The sequence below is a fragment of the Taudactylus pleione genome, unplaced genomic scaffold (assembly GCF_031769625.1).
Source record: "Taudactylus pleione unplaced genomic scaffold, aTauple2 ptg000342l, whole genome shotgun sequence".
In the NCBI taxonomy this organism is placed as follows: Eukaryota; Metazoa; Chordata; class Amphibia; order Anura; family Myobatrachidae; genus Taudactylus; species Taudactylus pleione.
In genome coordinates this window covers 8088348-8111589 of record NW_028284743.1, presented here as the reverse complement: position 1 = coordinate 8111589, position 23242 = coordinate 8088348, and positions in this window count along the sequence as shown.

The window sequence follows — 23242 nt, the reverse complement described above, 5'->3', positions numbered from 1 at the left end:
GTCATGTATATTTATGTGCTTTATACTTAACATTGATATATAAATGCTAAATATAATAGAAAATAAATATACAAGTATACAGACTAGTATATAGTCTGTATACGCATGTCATTCAATTTTGGCAGGCTTAACATGCTGTAGTTGGACTTACATGTCAGCTGTCACTAGAAGTCAGGCATGACAACTGGATGGATTTACAAGATGCTGCAGGGACTTAAGGGAACATTTCCCTTTGTCCCTGCAGTTTTCTGGAAATGTAAGTATTTTTTTCATAAAACGCCATTCTGAGATGGCGTTATACAAAGGACAATTTTTTCGAGTGGTTAAACACTTTTTGCTTTGCTGAATATCAAAAATCGTTAAAGCACTGTAGAGATCAATGGCTGATCCTTACAGTGCGGTACTCTGCGAGCATGGAATTAATGAGGAAGTTAATTGTGTTCTCTTCTCCATTATCCTATTGCTGACTAGGGGATTTACAAAAAGAACATGGAAATCATAGTTTCCTTAATTTTTATGTAAAAAACATTGCGTCCCAATAGTGCGAAATCACCTTGCTTTATTTCTGAATATTATCGGGCAACATCGTCACGAGTTTATATCAATTATGATAATTTATGGCTGCTATTCAGCAATATTTAGTGAACATTTCCCTCTGTCCCTGCAGTTTTCTGGAAATGTAAGTATTTCATTCAATTTTGGCAGGCTTAACATGCTGTAGTTGAACTTACCTGTCAGCTGTCACTAGAAATCAGGCATGACAACTGGACGGATTTACAAGATGCTGCAGGGACTTAAGGGAACATTTCCCTCTGTCCCTGCAGTTTTCTGGAAATGTAAGTATTTTTTTCATAAAACGCCATTCTGAGATGGCGTTATATAAAGGACAATTTTTTCGAGTGGTTTAACACTTTTTGCTTTGCTGAATATCAAAAAGCGTTAAAGCACTGTAGAGATCAATGGCTGATCCCTACAGTGCGGTACTCTGCGAGCAGGAAATTAATGAGGAAGTTAATTGTGTTCTCTTCTCCATTATCCTATTGCTGACTAGGGGATTTACAAAAAGAACACGGAAATCATAGTTTCCGTAATTTTTGTGTAAAAACATTGCATCCCAATAGTGCGAAATTACCTTGCTTTATTTCTGCAACACAGAATGTTTGTGTGTAAAGCTATTGTGTTGGTAAAATTAGTCTATAAGCTCCAATGGGGCAGGGACAAATATGAATGACTGATATTCTCACTCTATAAAGCGTTTCATAAATTCTGGGTGGAATGGGCTTTTGTAATAATGCCACTTGTTTCATTTGTTGTAATGTGAAATTACCCTGCCAACCACGACATGTGAAAGTAGATATGTCAGTCCTGGGTTAGCTTATGTTCCCCGACTACAGTCTAGAGTAGGTGTTGGGATATAAGCTGTAGGCAGGATATTGGACAGTCTAATGAAATTCTTGCACATGGAAGTTGAGTGTGACTTGCAAGGGTATTGTTGAAGGTAGGCATTGGAGGAAGTGAAGGAAGAGGAAACAAGAGTTTTAAGGACTAGGTCTAAGAGATGAAGAACTGGGCTAGCACCAGCAATGTATATCTCTGGAACCAGAATGAGACCAGTAATGCATTTCTCCGTAACTGGGCTGGGAGTGGTAACTGATATCCCTGTAACTGGGCCAGGACCAGTAGTGAATAACTATCGAACCGGATTGGCTGGTAGTGTGTAACTATGGAACCGCACTAGGACTGGGAATACGAATCTATGGAACTGGGTTTGGACCGCTAATGGTTCTCTCTGTAACTGGGCTGGGACTGGTATTGTGTATCTCTGGAACTGGGCTGAGGCTGGCAAAATGTTATACTAGAACTGATTTGGGAGCAATGTCCCAAAGGATTCATGGTACTGGTAACTTGGCTGAAGCTGGACTTGCTAACTGGATTGGAACTGTAGAATGGGCTGGAACCGATGGATGTTGACCAGTAATGTTGGAAACCAGACAGGAGCCAGTGGACTTCTTAACTGGATTGGAACCGATGACACTGGTGTCCAGGCTGGAACTGATGTAATAGGTAACCGGACTGGAACCAATGAAGCTGGAAACTGTCTTGAGCTGGTGGACTTGTTAACTGGACTGGAACCAGTGACATCTGGGACTGTTCTGGTCTGTGACAATATTTATGCAATGCTGAATTTGTTTGTTAGATTATTTTTGTATTAGTGACTTTAGAATGTAAGCTCTTTTGGGGCAGGGACTCTTATGGATGATTTGTGTTCTCTGTACATGGTCTATTAGTTATACAATATAAATAAACAATAATATTAATAATAAGAATAATAATAGATATGCATGTATATCAGGAACATATTATCATGCCTCTAAAATTTTTCAGGAGGGCCTTCACCATGATTGAAAATGTGAGGACAACAGCCAAGCAAACTACATCTCTGGACTTTTGTAAGGTCATCTTTACTACAAAGCATATAATGCAGATAGAACCGCAGGAGCAGTAGACCCAAGACAGGTAATTAATATTATTATTAATTACTGATAACTCTCAGGCTAGACACAAGTTCTAGACCCATAGAGGCATGATATAATCTTCCTGGTATACATGGATATTTATAAAATATGTATGTTTGCTTTGGACTATGTGTAAATGCTTATGTGTTATGAATTTTAGACTGTAAGCTCCACTGGGGCAGGGATTAATATGAATGGCATATATTCTCAGTAGAGCATTGCATAAATTGTTATAGGAATGGCTCTTGCGATTAACCTTTTATGGTCTTTTCAGAAATAGTGATGAAGTTGCTCAGAATATTATCGGGCAACATCGTCACGAGTTTATATCAATTATGATAATTTATGGCTGCTATTCAGCAATATTTAGTGCAGGGAAATATGTTTGCGGTAACACGCTGTCCCTGTGATGTTACAGAAGACATTGTTTTTGGGATTCCAAAATCAATACCTTCTGTTTGTTTTTCTGTGCATGCTCAAACATGTGCTCGGGAATTGTCTCCGTCCCTGCTTCCGGTGACCGTCGACGGGGTAAATACATCTCCAGCCTTTCCAAATTGATTGACATGTGTATACAGGCTTTATATTAGTCGGTATACATGTATATTTATGTGCTTTATATTTAACATTGATATATAAATGCTAAATATAATAGAAAATAAATATACAAGTATACAGACTAGTATATAGTCTGTATACGCATGTCATTCAATTTTGGCAGGCTTAACATGCTGTAGTTGGACTTACCTGTCAGCTGTCACTAGAAATCAGGCATGACAACTGGACGGATTTACAAGATGCTGCAGGGACTTAAGGGAACATTTCCCTCTGTCCCTGCAATTTTCTGGAAATGTAAGTATTTTTTTATATAACGCCATTCTGAGATGACGTTATTTAAAGGACAATTTTTTCGAGTGATTTAACACTTTTTGCTTTGCTGAATAGCAAAAAGCATTAAAGCACTATAGAGATCAATAGCTGATCCCTACAGTGCGGTACTCTGCGAGCAGGGAATTAATGAGGAAGTTAATTGTGTTCTCTTCTCCATTATCCTATTGCTGACTAGGGGATTTACAAAAAGAACACGGAAATCATAGTTTCCGTAATTTTTATGTAAAAACATTGCGTCCCAATAGTGCGAAATTACCTTGCTTTATTTCTGCAACACAGAATGTTTGTGTGTAAAGCTATTGTGTTGGTAAAATTAGTCTATAAGCTCCAGTGGGGCAGGGACAAATATGAATGACTGATATTCTCACTCTATAAAGCATTTAATAAATTCTGGGTGGAATGGGCTTTTGTAATAATGCCACTTGTTTCATTTGTTGTAATGTGAAATTACCCTGCCAACCACGACATGTGAAAGTAGAAATGTCAGTCCTGGGTTAGCTTATGTTCCCCGACTACAGTCTAGAGTAGGTGTTGGGATATAAGCTGTAGGCAGGATATTGGACAGTCTAATGAAATTCTTGCACATGGAAGTTGAGTGTGACTTGCAAGGGTATTGTTGAAGGTAGGCATTGGAGGAAGTGAAGGAAGAGGAGACAAGAGTTTTAAGGACTAGGTCTAAGAGATGAAGAACTGGGCTAGCACCAGCAATGTATATCTCTAGAACCAGAATGAGACCAGTAATGCATTTCTCTGTAACTGGGCTGGGAGTGGTAACTGATATCCCTGTAACTGGGCCAGGACCAGTGGTGAATAACTATGGAACTGGACTGGCTGGTAATGTGTAACTATGGAACCGGACTAGGACTCGGAATACGAATCTATGGAACTGGGTTTGGACCGCTAATGGTTCTCTCTGTAACTGGGCTGGGACTGGTATTGTGTATCTCTGGAACTGGGCTGAGGCTGGCAAAATGTTATACTAGAACTGATTTGGGAGCAATGTCCCAAAGGATTCATGGTACTGGTAACTTGGCTGAAGGTGGACTTCCTAACTGGATTGGAACTGTAGAATGGGCTGGAACCGATGGATGTTGACCAGTAATGTTGGAAACCAGACAGGAGCCAGTGGACTTCTTAAGTGGATTGGAACCGATGACACTGGTGTCCAGGCTGGAGCTGATGTAATAGTTAACCGGACTGGAACCAATCAAGCTGGAAACTGTCTTGAGCTGGTGGACTTGTTAACTGGACTGGAACCAGTGACATCTGGGACTGTTCTGGTCTGTGACAATATTTATGCAATGCTGAATTTGTTTGTTAGAATATTTTTGTATTAGTGACTTTAGAATGTAAGCTCTTATGGGGCAGGGACTCTTATGGATGATTTGTGTTCTCTGTACATGGTCTATTAGTTATACTATATAAATAAACAATAATAGTAATAATAAGAATAATAATAGATATGCATGTATATCAGGAACATATTATCATGCCTCTAAAATTTTTCAGGAGGGCCTTCACCATGATTGAAAATGTGAGGACAACAGCCAAGCAAACTACATCTCTGGACTTTTGTAAGGTCATCTTTACTACAAAGCATATAATGCAGATAGAACCGCAGGAGCAGTAGACCCAAGACAGGTAATTAATATTATTATTAATTACTGATAACTCTCAGGCTAGACACAAGTTCTAGACCCATAGAGGCATGATAATATCTTCCTGGTATACATGGATATTTATAAAATATGTATGTTTGCTTTGGACTATGTGTAAATGCTTATGTGTTATGAATTTTAGACTGTAAGCTCCACTGGGGCAGGGATTAATATGAATGGCATATATTCTCAGTAGAGCATTGCATAAATTGTTGTAGGAATGGCTCTTGCAATTCACCTTTTATGGTCTTTTCAGAAATAGTGACGAAGTTGCTCCGAATATTATCGGGCAACATCGTCACGAGTTTATATCAATTATGATAATTTATGGCTGCTTTTCAGCAATATTTAGTGCAGGGAAAGCGTTTGCGGTAACATGCTGTCCCTGTGATGTTACAGAAGACATTGTTTTAGGGATTCCAAAATCAATACCTTCTGTTTGTTTTTCTGTGCATGCTCAAACATGCGCTCGGGAATTGCCTCCGTCCCTGCTTCTGGTGACCGTCGACGGGGTAAGTACATCTCCAGCCTTTCCAAATTGATTGACATGTGTATACAGGCTTTATATTAGTCGGTATACACATGTCATGTATATTTATGTGCTTTATACTTAACATTGATATATAAATGCTAAATATAATAGAAAATAAATATACAAGTATACAGACTAGTATATAGTCTGTATACGCATGTCATTCAATTTTGGCAGGCTTAACATGCTGTAGTTGGACTTACATGTCAGCTGTCACTAGAAGTCAGGCATGACAACTGGATGGATTTACAAGATGCTGCAGGGACTTAAGGGAACATTTCCCTTTGTCCCTGCAGTTTTCTGGAAATGTAAGTATTTTTTTCATAAAACGCCATTCTGAGATGGCGTTATATAAAGGACAATTTTTTCGAGTGGTTAAACACTTTTTGCTTTGCTGAATATCAAAAATCATTAAAGCACTGTAGAGATCAATGGCTGATCCTTACAGTGCGGTACTCTGCGAGCATGGAATTAATGAGGAAGTTAATTGTGTTCTCTTCTCCATTATCCTATTGCTGACTAGGGGATTTACAAAAAGAACATGGAAATCATAGTTTCCTTAATTTTTATGTAAAAAACATTGCGTCCCAATAGTGCGAAATCACCTTGCTTTATTTCTGAATATTATCGGGCAACATCGTCACGAGTTTATATCAATTATGATAATTTATGGCTGCTATTCAGCAATATTTAGTGAACATTTCCCTCTGTCCCTGCAGTTTTCTGGAAATGTAAGTATTTCATTCAATTTTGGCAGGCTTAACATGCTGTAGTTGGACTTACCTGTCAGCTGTCACTAGAAATCAGGCATGACAACTGGACGGATTTACAAGATGCTGCAGGGACTTAAGGGAACATTTCCCTCTGTCCCTGCAGTTTTCTGGAAATGTAAGTATTTTTTTATATAACGCCATTCTGAGATGAAGTTATTTAAAGGACAATTTTTTCGAGTGATTTAACACTTTTTGCTTTGCTGAATAGCAAAAAGCGTTAAAGCACTGTAGAGATCAATAGCTGATCCCTACAGTGCGGTACTCTGCGAGCAGGGAATTAATGAGGAAGTTAATTGTGTTCTCTTCTCCATTATCCTATTGCTGACTAGGGGATTTACAAAAAGAACACGGAAATCATAGTTTCCGTAATTTTTATGTAAAAACATTGCGTCCCAATAGTGCGAAATTACCTTGCTTTATTTCTGCAACACAGAATGTTTGTGTGTAAAGCTATTGTGTTGGTAAAATTAGTCTAGAAGCTCCAGTGGGGCAGGGACAAATATGAATGACTGATATTCTCACTCTATAAAGCATTTCATAAATTCTGGGTGGAATTGGCTTTTGTAATAATGCCACTTGTTTCATTTGTTGTAATGTGAAATTACCCTGCCAACCACGACATGTGAAAGTAGATATGTCAGTCCTGGGTTAGCTTGTGTTCCCCGACTACAGTCTAGAGTAGGAGTTGGGATACAAGCTGTAGGCAGGATATTGGACAGTCTAATGAAATTCTTGCACATGGAAGTTGAGTGTGACTTGCAAGGGTATTGTTGAAGGTAGGCATTGGAGGAAGTGAAGGAAGAGGAGACAAGAGTTTTAAGGACTAGGTCTAAGAGATGAAGAACTGGGCTAGCACCAGCAACGTATATCTCTGGAACCAGAATGAGACCAGTAATGCATTTCTCTGTAACTGGGCTGGGAGTGGTAACTGATATCCCTGTAACTGGGCCAGGACCAGTGGTGAATAACTATGGAACCGGACTGGCTGGTAATGTGTAACTATGGAACCGGACTAGGACTGGGAATACGAATCTATGGAACTGGGTTTGGACTGCTAATGGTTCTCTCTGTAACTGGGCTGGGACTGGTATTGTGTATCTCTGGAACTGGGCTGAGGCTGGCAAAATGTTATACTAGAACTGATTTGGGAGCAATGTCCCAAAGGATTCATGGTACTGGTAACTTGGCTGAAGCTGGACTTCCTAACTGGATTGGAACTGTAGAATGGGCTGGAACCAATGGATGTTGACCAGTAATGTTGGAAACCAGAAAGGAGCCAGTGGACTTCTTAACTGGATTGGAACCGATGACACTGGTGTCCCGGCTAGAACTGATGCAATAGGTAACCGGACTGGAACCAATGAAGCTGGAAACTGTCTGGAGCTGGTGGACTTGTTAACCGGACTGGAACCAGTGACATCTGGGACTGTTCTGGTCTGTGACAATATTTATGCAATGCTGAATTTGTTTGTTAGAATATTTGTGTATTAGTGACTTTAGAATGTAAGCTCTTATGGGGCAGGGACTCTTATGGATGATTTGTGTTCTCTGTACATGGTCTATTAGTTATACAATATAAATAAACAATAATAGTAATAATAAGAATAATAATAGATATGCATGTATATCAGGAACATATTATCATGCCTCTAAAATTTTTCAGGAGGGCCTTCACCATGATTGAAAATGTGAGGACAACAGCCAAGCAAACTACATTTCTGGACTTTTGAAAGGTCATCTTTACTACAAAGCATATAATGCAGATAGAAGCACAGGAGCAGTAGACCCAAGACAGGTAATTAATATTATTATTAATTACTGATAACTCTCAGGCTAGACACAAGTTCTAGACCTGTAGAGGCATGATAATATCTTCCTGGTTTACATGGTATTTATAAAATATGTATGTTTGCTTTGGACTATGTGTAAATGCTTATGTGTTATGAATTTTAGACTGTAAGCTCCACTGGGGCAGGGATTAATATGAATGGCATATATTCTCAGTAGAGCATTGCATAAATTGTTATAGGAATGGCTCTTGCAATTAACCTTTTATGGTCTTTTCAGAAATAGTGACGAAGTTGCTCAGAATATTATCGGGCAACATCGTCACGAGTTTATATCAATTATGATAATTTATGGCTGCTATTCAGCAATATTTAGTGCAGGGAAAGTATTTGCGGTAACACGCTGTCCCTGTGATGTTACAGAAGACATTGTTTTTGGGATTCCAAAATCAATACCTTCTGTTTGTTTTTCTGTGCATGCTCAAACATGTGCTCGGGAATTGTCTCCGTCCCTGCTTCCGGTGACCGTCGACAGGGTAAGTACATCTCCAGCCTTTCCAAATTGATTGACATGTGTATACAGGCTTTATATTAGTCGGTATACATGTATATTTATGTGCTTTATATTTAACATTGATATATAAATCCTAAATATAATAGAAAATAAATATACAAGTATACAGACTAGTATATAGTCTGTATACGCATGTCATTCAATTTTGGCAGGCTTAACATGCTGTAGTTGGACTTACCTGTCAGCTGTCACTAGAAATCAGGCATGACAACTGGACGGATTTACAAGATGCTGCAGGGACTTAAGGGAACATTTCCCTCTGTCCCTGCAGTTTTCTGGAAATGTAAGTATTTTTTTCATAAAACGCCATTCTGAGATGGCGTTATATAAAGGACAATTTTTTCGAGTGGTTTAACACTTTTTGCTTTGCTGAATATCAAAAAGCGTTAAAGCACTGTAGAGATCAATGGCTGATCCCTACAGTGCGGTACTCTGCGAGCAGGAAATTAATGAGGAAGTTAATTGTGTTCTCTTCTCCATTATCCTATTGCTGACTAGGGGATTTACAAAAAGAACACGGAAATCATAGTTTCCGTAATTTTTGTGTAAAAACATTGCGTCCCAATAGTGCGAAATTACCTTGCTTTATTTCTGCAACACAGAATGTTTGTGTGTAAAGCTATTGTGTTGGTAAAATTAGTCTATAAGCTCCAATGGGGAAGGGACAAATATGAATGACTGATATTCTCACTCTATAAAGCGTTTCATAAATTCTGGGTGGAAAGGGCTTTTGTAATAATGCCACTTGTTTCATTTGTTGTAATGTGAAATTACCCTGCCAACCACGACATGTGAAAGTAGATATGTCAGTCCTGGGTTAGGTTGTGTTCCCCGACTACAGTCTAGAGTAGGTGTTGGGATACAAGCTGTAGGCAGGATATTGGACAGTCTAATGAAATTCTTGCACATGGAAGTTGAGCATGACTTGCAAGGGTATTGTTGAAGGTAGGCATTGGAGGAAGTGAAGGAACAGGAGACAAGAGTTTTAAGGACTAGGTCTAAGAGATGAAGAACTGGGCTAGCACCATCAACGTATATCTCTGGAACCAGAATGAGACCAGTAATGCATTTCTCTGTAACTGGTCTGGGAGTGGTAACTGATATCCCTGTAACTGGGCCAGGACCAGTAGTGCATAACTATGGACCCGGACTGGCTGGTAATGTGTAACTATGGAACCAGACTAGGACTGGGAATACGAATCTATGGAACTGGGTTTGGACCGCTAATGGTTCTCTCTGTAACTGGGCTGGGACTGGGTTTGTGTATCTCTGGAACTGGGCTGAGGCTGGCAAAATGTTATACTAGAACTGATTTGGGAGCAATGTCCCAAAGGATTCATGGTACTGGTAACTTGGCTGAAGCTGGACTTGCTAACTGGATTGGAACTGTAGAATGGGCTGGAACCAATGGATGTTGACCAGTAATGTTGGAAACCAGACAGGAGCCAGTGGACTTCTTAACTGGATTGGAACCGATGACGCTGGTGTCCAGGTTAGAACTGATGTGATAGGTAACCGGACTGGAACAAATGAAGCTGGAAACTGTCTGGAGCTGGTGGACTTGTTAACTGGACTGGAACCAGTGACATCTGGGACTGTGCTGGTCTGTGACAATATTTATGCAACGCTGAATTTGTTTGTTAGAATATTTTTGTATTAGTGACTTTAGAATGTAAGCTCTTATGGGGCAGGGTCTCTTATGGATGATTTGTGTTCTCTGTACATGGTCTATTAGTTATACAAAATAAATAAACAATAATAGTAATAATAAGAATAATAATAGATATGCGTGTATATCAGGAACATATTATCATGCCTCTAAAATTTTTCAGGAGGGCCTTTACCATGATTGAAAATGTGAGGACAACAGCCAAGCAAACTACATCTCTGGACTTTTGTAAGGTCATCTTTACTGCAAAGCATATAATGCAGATAGAAGCGCAGGAGCAGTAGACCCAAGACAGGTAATTAATATTATTATTAATTACTGATAACTCTCAGGCTAGACACAAGTTCTAGACCCGTAGAGGCATGATAATATCTTCCTGGTATACATGGATATTTATAAAATATGTATGTTTGCTTTGGACTATGTGTAAATGCTTATGTGTTATGAATTTTAGACTGTAAGCTCCACTGGGGCAGGGATTAATATGAATGGCATATATTCTCAGTAGAGCATTGCATAAATTGTTATAGGAATGGCTCGTGCGATTAACCTTTTATGGTCTTTTCAGAAATAGTGACGAAGTTGCTCAGAATATTATCAGGCAACATCGTCACGAGTTTATATCAATTATGATAATTTATGGCTGCTATTCAGCAATATTTAGTGCAGGGACAGCGTTTGCGGTAACACGTTGTCCCTGTGATGTTACAGAAGACATTGTTTTTGGGATTCTGAAAACAATACCTTCTGTTAGTTTTTCTGTGCATGCTCAAACATGCGCTCTGGAATTGTCTCCGTCCCTGCTTCCAGGGACCGTCGACGGGGTAAGTACATCTCCAGCCTTTCCAAATTGATTGACATGTGTATACAGGCTTTATATTAGTAGGTATACATGTATATTTATGTGCATTATATTTAACATTGATATATAAATGCTAAGTATAATAAAAAATAAATATACAAGTATACAGACTAGTATATAGTCTGTATACACATGTCATTCAATTTTGGCAGGCTTAACATGCTGTAGTTGGACTTACCTGTCAGCTGTCACTAGAAATCAGACATGACGACTGGACGGATTTACAAGATGCTGCAGGGACTTAAGGGAACATTTCCCTCTGTCCCTGCAGTTTTCTGGAAATGTAAGTATTTTTTTCATATAACGCCATTCTGAGATGATGTTATATAAAGGACAATTTTTTCTAGTGATTTAACACTTTTTGCTTTGCTGAATATCAAAAAGCGTTAAAGCACTGTAGAGATCAATGGCTGATCCCTACAGTGCGGTACTCTGCGAGCAGGGAATTAATGAGGAATTTAATTGTGTTCTCTTCTCCGTTATCCTATTGCTGACTAGAAGATTTACAAAAAGATCACGGAAATCATAGTTTCCATAATTTTTATGTAAAAACATTGCGTCCCAATAGTGCGAAATTACCTTGCTTTATTTCTGCAACACAGTATGTTTGTGTGTAAAGCTATTGTGTTGGTAAAATTAGTCTATAAGCTCCAATGGGGCAGGGACAAATATGAATGACTGATATTCTCACTCTATAAAGCGTTTCATAAATTCTGGGTGGAATGGGCTTTTGTAATAATGCCACTTGTTTCATTTGTTGTAATGTGAAATTACAATGCCAACCACGACATGTGAAAGTAGATATGTCAGTCCTGGGTTAGCTTATGTTCCCCGACTACAGTCTAGAGTAGGTGTTGGGATATAAGCTGTAGGCAGGATATTGGACAGTCTAATGAAATTCTTGCACATGGAAGTTGAGTGTGACTTGCAAGGGTATTGTTGAAGGTAGGCATTGGAGGAAGTGAAGGAAGAGGAGACAAGAGTTTTAAGGACTAGGTCTAAGAGATGAAGAACTGGGCTAGCACCAGCAATGTATATCTCTAGAACCAGAATGAGACCAGTAATGCATTTCTCCATAACTGGGATAGGAGTGGTAACTGATATCCCTGTAACTGGGCCAGGACCAGTAGTGAATAACTATGGAACTGGACTGGCTGGTAATGTGTAACTATGGAACCGGACTAGGACTGGGAATACGAATCTATGGAACTGGGTTTGGACCGCTAATGGTTCTCTCTGTAACTGGGCTGGGACTGGTATTGTGTATCTCTGGAACTGGGCTGAGGCTGGCAAAATGTTATACTTGATCTGATTTGGGAGCAATGTCCCAAAGGATTCATGGTACTGGTAACTTGGCTGAAGCTGGACTTGCTAACTGGATTGGAACTGTAGAATGGGCTGGAACCGATGGATGTTGACCAGTAATGTTGGAAACCAGACAGGAGCCAGTGGACTTCTTAACTGGATTGGAACCGATGACACTGGTGTCCAGGCTGGATCTGATGTAATAGGTAACCGGACTGGAACCAATGAAGCTGGAAACTGTCTGGAGCTGGTGGACTTGTTAACTGGACTGGAACCAGTGACATCTGGGACTGTTCTGGTCTGTGACAATATTTATGCAACGCTGAATTTGTTTGTTAGAATATTTTTTTATTAGTGACTTTAGAATGTAAGCTCTTTTGGGGCAGGGACTCTTATGGATGATTTGTGTTCTCTGTACATGGTCTATTAGTTATACAATATAAATAAACAATAATAGTAATAATAAGAATAATAATAGATATGCATGTATATCAGGAACATATTATCATGCCTCTAAAATTTTTCAGGAGGGTTCACCATGATTGAAAATGTGAGGACAACAGCCAAGCAAACTACATCTCTGGACTTTTGTAAGGTCATCTTTACTGCAAAGCATATAATGCAGATAGAACCGCAGGAGCAGTAGACCCAAGACAGGTAATTAATATTATTATTAATTACTGATAACTCTCAGGCTAGACACAAGTTCTAGACCCATAGAGGAATGATAATATCTTCCTGGTATACATGGATATTTATAAAATATGTATGTTTGCTTTGGACTATGTGTAAATGCTTATGTGTTATGAATTTTAGACTGTAAGCTCCACTGGGGCAGGGATTAATATGAATGGCATATATTCTCAGTAGAGCATTGCATAAATTGTTATAGGAATGGCTCTTGCGATTAACCTTTTATGGTCTTTTCAGAAATAGTGATGAAGTTGCTCAGAATATTATCGGGCAACATCGTCACGAGTTTATATCATTTATGATAATTTATGGCTGCTATTCAGCAATATTTAGTGCAGGGAAAGTGTTTGCGGTAACACACTGTCCCTGTGATGTTACAGAAGACATTGTTTTTGGGATTCCAAAATCAATACCTTCTGTTTGTTTTTCTGTGCATGCTCAAACATGTGCTCGGGAATTGTCTCCGTCCCTGCTTCCGGTGACCGTCGACGGGGTAAGTACATCTCCAGCCTTTCCAAATTGATTGACATGTGTATACAGGCTTTATATTAGTCGGTATACATGTATATTTATGTGCTTTATATTTAACATTGATATATAAATCCTAAATATAATACAAAATAAATATACAAGTATACAGACTAGTATATAGTCTGTATACGCATGTCATTCAATTTTGGCAGGCTTAACATGCTGTAGTTGGACTTACCTGTCAGCTGTCACTAGAAATCAGGCATGACAAGTGGACGGATTTACAAGATGCTGCAGGGACTTAAGGGAACATTTCCCTCTGTCCCGGCAGTTTTCTGGAAATGTAAGTATTTTTTTCATAAAACGCCATTCTGAGATGGCGTTATATAAAGGACAATTTTTTCGAGTGGTTTAACACTTTTTGCCTTGCTGAATATCAAAAAGCGTTAAAGCACTGTAGAGATCAATGGCTGATCCCTACAGTGCGGTAGTCTGTGAACAGGGAATTAATGAGGAAGTTAATTGTGTTCTCTTCTCCATTATCCTATTGCTGACTAGGGGATTTACAAAAAGAACACGGAAATCATAGTTTCCGTAATTTTTGTGTAAAAACATTGCATCCCAATAGTGCGAAATTACCTTGCTTTATTTCTGCAACACAGAATGTTTGTGTGTAAAGCTATTGTGTTGGTAAAATTAGTCTATAAGCTCCAATGGGGCAGGGACAAATATGAATGACTGATATTCTCACTCTATAAAGCGTTTCATAAATTCTGGGTGGAATGGGCTTTTGTAATAATGCCACTTGTTTCATTTGTTGTAATGTGAAATTACCCTGCCAACCACGACATGTGAAAGTAGATATGTCAGTCCTGGGTTAGCTTATGTTCCCCGACTACAGTCTAGAGTAGGTGTTGGGATATAAGCTGTAGGCAGGATATTGGACAGTCTAATGAAATTCTTGCACATGGAAGTTGAGTGTGACTTGCAAGGGTATTGTTGAAGGTAGGCATTGGAGGAAGTGAAGGAAGAGGAGACAAGAGTTTTAAGGACTAGGTCTAAGAGATGAAGAACTGGGCTAGCACCAGCAATGTATATCTCTGGAACCAGAATGAGACCAGTAATGCATTTCTCCGTAACTGGGCTGGGAGTGGTAACTGATATCCCTGTAACTGGGCCAGGACCAGTAGTGAATAACTATCGAACCGGATTGGCTGGTAGTGTGTAACTATGGAACCGCACTAGGACTGGGAATACGAATCTATGGAACTGGGTTTGGACCGCTAATGGTTCTCTCTGTAACTGGGCTGGGACTGGTATTGTGTATCTCTGGAACTGGGCTGAGGCTGGCAAAATGTTATACTAGAACTGATTTGGGAGCAATGTCCCAAAGGATTCATGGTACTGGTAACTTGGCTGAAGCTGGACTTGCTAACTGGATTGGAACTGTAGAATGGGCTGGAACCGATGGATGTTGACCAGTAATGTTGGAAACCAGACAGGAGCCAGTGGACTTCTTAACTGGATTGGAACCGATGACACTGGTGTCCAGGCTGGAACTGATGTAATAGGTAACCGGACTGGAACCAATGAAGCTGGAAACTGTCTTGAGCTGGTGGACTTGTTAACTGGACTGGAACCAGTGACATCTGGGACTGTTCTGGTCTGTGACAATATTTATGCAATGCTGAATTTGTTTGTTAGATTATTTTTGTATTAGTGACTTTAGAATGTAAGCTCTTTTGGGGCAGGGACTCTTATGGATGATTTGTGTTCTCTGTACATGGTCTATTAGTTATAGAATATAAATAAACAATAATAGTAATAATAAGAATAATAATAGATATGCATGTATATCAGGAACATATTATCATGCCTCTAAAATTTTTCAGGAGGGCCTTCACCATGATTGAAAATGTGAGGACAACAGCCAAGCAAACTACATCTCTGGACTTTTGTAAGGTCATCTTTACTACAAAGCATATAATGCAGATAGAACCGCAGGAGCAGTAGACCCAAGACAGGTAATTAATATTATTATTAATTACTGATAACTCTCAGGCTAGACACAAGTTCTAGACCCATAGAGGCATGATATAATCTTCCTGGTATACATGGATATTTATAAAATATGTATGTTTGCTTTGGACTATGTGTAAATGCTTATGTGTTATGAATTTTAGACTGTAAGCTCCACTGGGGCAGGGATTAATATGAATGGCATATATTCTCAGTAGAGCATTGCATAAATTGTTATAGGAATGGCTCTTGCGATTAACCTTTTATGGTCTTTTCAGAAATAGTGATGAAGTTGCTCAGAATATTATCGGGCAACATCGTCACGAGTTTATATCAATTATGATAATTTATGGCTGCTATTCAGCAATATTTAGTGCAGGGAAATTGTTTGCGGTAACATGCTGTCCCTGTGATGTTACAGAAGACATTGTTTTTGGGATTCCAAAATCAATACCTTCTGTTTGTTTTTCTGTGCATGCTCAAACATGTGCTCGGGAATTGTCTCCGTCCCTGCTTCCGGTGACCGTCGACGGGGTAAGTACATCTCCAGCCTTTCCAAATTGATTGACATGTGTATACAGGCTTTATATTAGTCGGTATACATGTATATTTATGTGCTTTATATTTAACATTGATATATAAATCCTAAATATAATACAAAATAAATATACAAGTATACAGACTAGTATATAGTCTGTATACGCATGTCATTCAATTTTGGCAGGCTTAACATGCTGTAGTTGGACTTACCTGTCAGCTGTCACTAGAAATCAGGCATGACAAGTGGACGGATTTACAAGATGCTGCAGGGACTTAAGGGAACATTTCCCTCTGTCCCTGCAGTTTTCTGGAAATGTAAGTATTTTTTTCATAAAACGCCATTCTGAGATGGCGTTATATAAAGGACAATTTTTTCGAGTGGTTTAACACTTTTTGCTTTGCTGAATATCAAAAGCGTTAAAGCACTGTAGAGATCAATGGCTGATCCCTACAGTGAGGTAGTCTGCGAGCAGGGAATTAATGAGGAAGTTAATTGTGTTCTCTTCTCCATTATCCTATTGCTGACTAGGGGATTTACAAAAAGAACACGGAAATCTTAGTTTCCGTAATTTTTGTGTAAAAACAATGCGTCCCAATAGTGCAAAATTACCTTGCTTTTTTTCTGCAACACAGAATGTTTGTGTGTAAAGCTATTGTGTTGGTAAAATTAGTCTATAAGCTCCAATGGGGCAGGGACAAATATGAATGACTGATATTCTCACTCTATAAAGCGTTTCATAAATTCTGGGTGGAAAGGGCTTTTGTAATAATGCCACTTGTTTCATTTGTTGTAATGTGAAATTACCCTGCCAACCACGACATGTGAAAGTAGATATGTCAGTCCTGGGTTAGGTTGTGTTCCCCGACTACAGTCTAGAGTAGGTGTTGGGATACAAGCTGTAGGCAGGATATTGGACAGTCTAATGAAATTCTTGCAAATGGAAGTTGAGTGTGACTTGCAAGGGTATTATTGAAGGTAGGCATTGGAGGAAGTGAAGAAAGAGGAGACAAGAGTTTTAAGGACTAGGTCTAAGAGATGAAGAACTGGGCTAGCACCAGCAATGTATATCTCTGGAACCAGAATGAGACCAGTAATGCATTTCTCCGTAACTGGGCTGGGAGTGGTAACTGATATCCCTGTAACTGGGCCAGGACCAGTAGTGAATAACTATCGAACCGGATTGGCTGGTAGTGTGTAACTATGGAACCGCACTAGGACTGGGAATACGAATCTATGGAACTGGGTTTGGACCGCTAATGGTTCTCTCTGTAACTGGGCTGGGACTGGTATTGTGTATCTCTGGAACTGGGCTGAGGCTGGCAAAATGTTATACTAGAACTGATTTGGGAGCAATGTCCCAAAGGATTCATGGTACTGGTAACTTGGCTGAAGCTGGACTTGCTAACTGGATTGGAACTGTAGAATGGGCTGGAACCGATGGATGTTGACCAGTAATGTTGGAAACCAGACAGGAGCCAGTGGACTTCTTAACTGGATTGGAACCGATGACACTGGTGTCCAGGCTGGAACTGATGTAATAGGTAACCGGACTGGAACCAATGAAGCTGGAAACTGTCTTGAGCTGGTGGACTTGTTAACTGGACTGGAACCAGTGACATCTGGGACTGTTCTGGTCTGTGACAATATTTATGCAATGCTGAATTTGTTTGTTAGATTATTTTTGTATTAGTGACTTTAGAATGTAAGCTCTTTTGGGGCAGGGACTCTTATGGATGATTTGTGTTCTCTGTACATGGTCTATTAGTTATACAATATAAATAAACAATAATAGTAATAATAAGAATAATAATAGATATGCATGTATATCAGGAACATATTATCATGCCTCTAAATTTTTCAGGATGGCCTTCACCATGATTGAAAATGTGAGGACAACAGCCAAGCAAACTACATCTCTGGACTTTTGTAAGGTCATCTTTACTACAAAGCATATAATGCAGATAGAAGCGCAGGAGCAGTAGACCCAAGACAGGTAATTAATATTATTATTAATTACTGATAACTCTCAGGCTAGACACAAGTACTAGACCCATAGAGGCATGATATAATCTTCCTGGTATACATGGATATTTATAAAATATGTATGTTTGCTTTGGACTATGTGTAAATGCTTATGTGTTATGAATTTTAGACTGTAAGCTCCACTGGGGCAGGGATTAATATGAATGGCATATATTCTCAGTAGAGCATTGCATAAATTGTTATAGGAATGGCTCTTGCGATTAACCTTTTATGGTCTTTTCAGAAATAGTGATGAAGTTGCTCAGAATATTATCGGGCAACATCGTCACGAGTTTATATCAATTATGATAATTTATGGCTGCTATTCAGCAATATTTAGTGCAGGGAAAGTGTTTGCGGTAACACACTGTCCCTGTGATGTTACAGAAGACATTGTTTTTGGGATTCCAAAATCAATACCTTCTGTTTGTTTTTCTGTGCATGCTCAAACATGTGCTCGGGAATTGTCTCCGTCCCTGCTTCCGGTGACCATCGACGGGGTAAGTACATCTCCAGCCTTTCCAAATTGATTGACATGTGTATACAGGCTTTATATTAGTCGGTATACATGTATATTTATGTGCTTTATATTTAACATTGATATATAAATCCTAAATATAATACAAAATAAATATACAAGTATACAGACTAGTATATAGTCTGTATACGCATGTCATTCAATTTTGGCAGGCTTAACATGCTGTAGTTGGACTTACCTGTCAGCTGTCACTAGAAATCAGGCATGACAAGTGGACGGATTTACAAGATGCTGCAGGGACTTAAGGGAACATTTCCCTCTGTCCCTGCAGTTTTCTGGAAATGTAAGTATTTTTTTCATAAAATGCCATTCTGAGATGGCGTTATATAAAGGACAATTTTTCCGAGTGGTTTAACACTTTTTGCTTTGCTGAATATCAAAAGCGTTAAAGCACTGTAGAGATCAATGGCTGATCCCTACAGTGCGGTAGTCTGCGAGCAGGGAATTAATGAGGAAGTTAATTGTGTTCTCTTCTCCATTATCCTATTGCTGACTAGGGGATTTACAAAAAGAACACGGAAATCTTAGTTTCTGTAATTTTTGTGTAAAAACAATGCGTCCCAATAGTGCAAAATTACCTTGCTTTCTTTCTGCAACACAGAATGTTTGTGTGTAAAGCTATTGTGTTGGTAAAATTAGTCTATAAGCTCCAATGGGGCAGGGACAAATATGAATGACTGATATTCTCACTCTATAAAGCGTTTCATAAATTCTGGGTGGAAAGGGCTTTTGTAATAATGCCACTTGTTTCATTTGTTGTAATGTGAAATTACCCTGCCAACCACGACATGTGAAAGTAGATATGTCAGTCCTGGGTTAGGTTGTGTTCCCCGACTACAGTCTAGAGTAGGTGTTGGGATACAAGCTGTAGGCAGGATATTGGACAGTCTAATGAAATTCTTGCAAATGGAAGTTGAGTGTGACTTGCAAGGGTATTGTTGAAGGTAGGCATTGGAGGAAGTGAAGAAAGAGGAGACAAGAGTTTTAAGGACTAGGTCTAAGAGATGAAGAACTGGGCTAGCACCAGCAATGTATATCTCTGGAACCAGAATGAGACCAGTAATGCATTTCTCCGTAACTGGGCTGGGAGTGGTAACTGATATCCCTGTAACTGGGCCAGGACCAGTAGTGAATAACTATCGAACCGGATTGGCTGGTAGTGTGTAACTATGGAACCGCACTAGGACTGGGAATACGAATCTATGGAACTGGGTTTGGACCGCTAATGGTTCTCTCTGTAACTGGGCTGGGACTGGTATTGTGTATCTCTGAAACTGGGCTGAGGCTGGCAAAATGTTATACTAGAACTGATTTGGGAGCAATGTCCCAAAGGATTCATGGTACTGGTAACTTGGCTGAAGCTGGACTTGCTAACTGGATTGGAACTGTAGAATGGGCTGGAACCGATGGATGTTGACCAGTAATGTTGGAAACCAGACAGGAGCCAGTGGACTTCTTAACTGGATTGGAACCGATGACACTGGTGTCCAGGCTGGAACTGATGTAATAGGTAACCGGACTGGAACCAATGAAGCTGGAAACTGTCTTGAGCTGGTGGACTTGTTAACTGGACTGGAACCAGTGACATCTGGGACTGTTCTGGTCTGTGACAATATTTATGCAATGCTGAATTTGTTTGTTAGATTATTTTTGTATTAGTGACTTTAGAATGTAAGCTCTTTTGGGGCAGGGACTCTTATAGATGATTTGTGTTCTCTGTACATGGTCTATTAGTTATAGAATATAAATAAACAATAATAGTAATAATAAGAATAATAATAGATATGCATGTATATCAGGAACATATTATCATGCCTCTAAAATTTTTCAGGAGGGCCTTCACCATGATTGAAAATGTGAGGACAACAGCCAAGCAAACTACATCTCTGGACTTTTGTAAGGTCATCTTTACTACAAAGCATATAATGCAGATAGAACCGCAGGAGCAGTAGACCCAAGACAGGTAATTAATATTATTATTAATTACTGATAACTCTCAGGCTAGACACAAGTTCTAGACCCATAGAGGCATGATATAATCTTCCTGGTAGACATGGATATTTATAAAATATGTATGTTTGCTTTGGACTATGTGTAAATGCTTATGTGTTATGAATTTTAGACTGTAAGCTCCACTGGGGCAGGGATTAATATGAATGGCATATATTCTCAGTAGAGCATTGCATAAATTGTTATAGGAATGGCTCTTGCGATTAACCTTTTATGGTCTTTTCAGAAATAGTGATGAAGTTGCTCAGAATATTATCGGGCAACATCGTCACGAGTTTATATCAATTATGATAATTTATGGCTGCTATTCAGCAATATTTAGTGCAGGGAAAGTGTTTGCGGTAACACGCTGTCCCTGTGATGTTACAGAAGACATTGTTTTTGGGATTCCAAAATCAATACCTTCTGTTTGTTTTTCTGTGCATGCTCAAACATGTGCTCGGGAATTGTCTCCGTCCCTGCTTCCGGTGACCGTCGACGGGGTAAGTACATCTCCAGCCTTTCCAAATTGATTGACATGTGTATACAGGCTTTATATTAGTCGGTATACATGTATATTTATGTGCTTTATATTTAACATTGATATATAAATCCTAAATATAATACAAAATAAATATACAAGTATACAGACTAGTATATAGTCTGTATACGCATGTCATTCAATTTTGGCAGGCTTAACATGCTGTAGTTGGACTTACCTGACAGCTGTCACTAGAAATCAGGCATGACAAGTGGACGGATTTACAAGATGCTGCAGGGACTTAAGGGAACATTTCCCTCTGTCCCTGCAGTTTTCTGGAAATGTAAGTATTTTTTTCATAAAACGCCATTCTGAGATGGCGTTATATAAAGGACAATTTTTTCGAGTGGTTTAACACTTTTTGCTTTGCTGAATATCAAAAGCGTTAAAGCACTGTAGAGATCAATGGCTGATCCCTACAGTGCGGTAGTCTGCGAGCAGGGAATTAATGAGGAAGTTAATTGTGTTCTCTTCTCCATTATCCTATTGCTGACTAGGGGATTTACAAAAAGAACACGGAAATCTTAGTTTCCGTAATTTTTGTGTAAAAACAATGCGTCCCAATAGTGCGAAATTACCTTGCTTTTTTTCTGCAACACAGAATGTTTGTGTGTAAAGCTATTGTGTTGGTAAAATTAGTCTATAAGCTCCAATGGGGCAGGGACAAATATGAATGACTGATATTCTCACTCTATAAAGCGTTTCATAAATTCTGGGTGGAAAGGGCTTTTGTAATAATGCCACTTGTTTCATTTGTTGTAATGTGAAATTACCCTGCCAACCACGACATGTGAAAGTAGATATGTCAGTCCTGGGTTAGGTTGTGTTCCCTGACTACAGTCTAGAGTAGGTGTTGGGATACAAGCTGTAGGCAGGATATTGGACAGTCTAATGAAATTCTTGCACATGGAAGTTGAGCATGACTTGCAAGGGTATTGTTGAAGGTAGGCATTGGAGGAAGTGAAGGAAGAGGAGACAAGAGTTTTAAGGACTAGGTCTAAGAGATGAAGAACTGGGCTAGCACTATCAACGTTTATCTCTGGAACCAGAATGAGACCAGTAATGCATTTCTCTGTAACTGGTCTGGGAGTGGTAACTGATATCCCTGTAACTGGGCCAGGACCAGTAGTGCATAACTATGGACCCGGACTGGCTGGTAATGTGTAACCATGGAACCAGACTAGGACTGGGAATACGAATCTATGGAACTGGGTTTGGACCACTAATGGTTCTCTCTGTAACTGGGCTGGGACTGGGTTTGTGTATCTCTGGAACTGGGCTGAGGCTGGCAAAATGTTATACTAGAACTGATTTGGGAGCAATGTCCCAAAGGATTCATGGTACTGGTAACTTGGCTGAAGCTGGACTTGCTAACTGGATTGGAACTGTAGAATGGGCTGGAACCAATGGATGTTGACCAGTAATGTTGGAAACCAGACAGGAGCCAGTGGACTTCTTAACTGGATTGGAACCGATGACGCTGGTGTCCAGGTTAGAACTGATGTGATAGGTAACCGGACTGGAACCAATGAAGCTGGAAACTGTCTGGAGCTGGTGGACTTGTTAACTGGACTGGAACCAGTGACATCTGGGACTGTGCTCGTCTGTGACAATATTTATGCAACGCTGAATTTGTTTGTTAGAATATTTTTGTATTAGTGACTTTAGAATGTAAGCTCTTATGGGGCAGGGTCTCTTATGGATGATTTGTGTTCTCTGTACATGGTCTATTAGTTATACAATATAAATAAACAATAATAGTAATAATAAGAATAATAATAGATATGCATGTATATCAGGAACATATTATCATGCCTCTAAAATTTTTCAGGAGGGCCTTCACCATGATTGAAAATGTGAG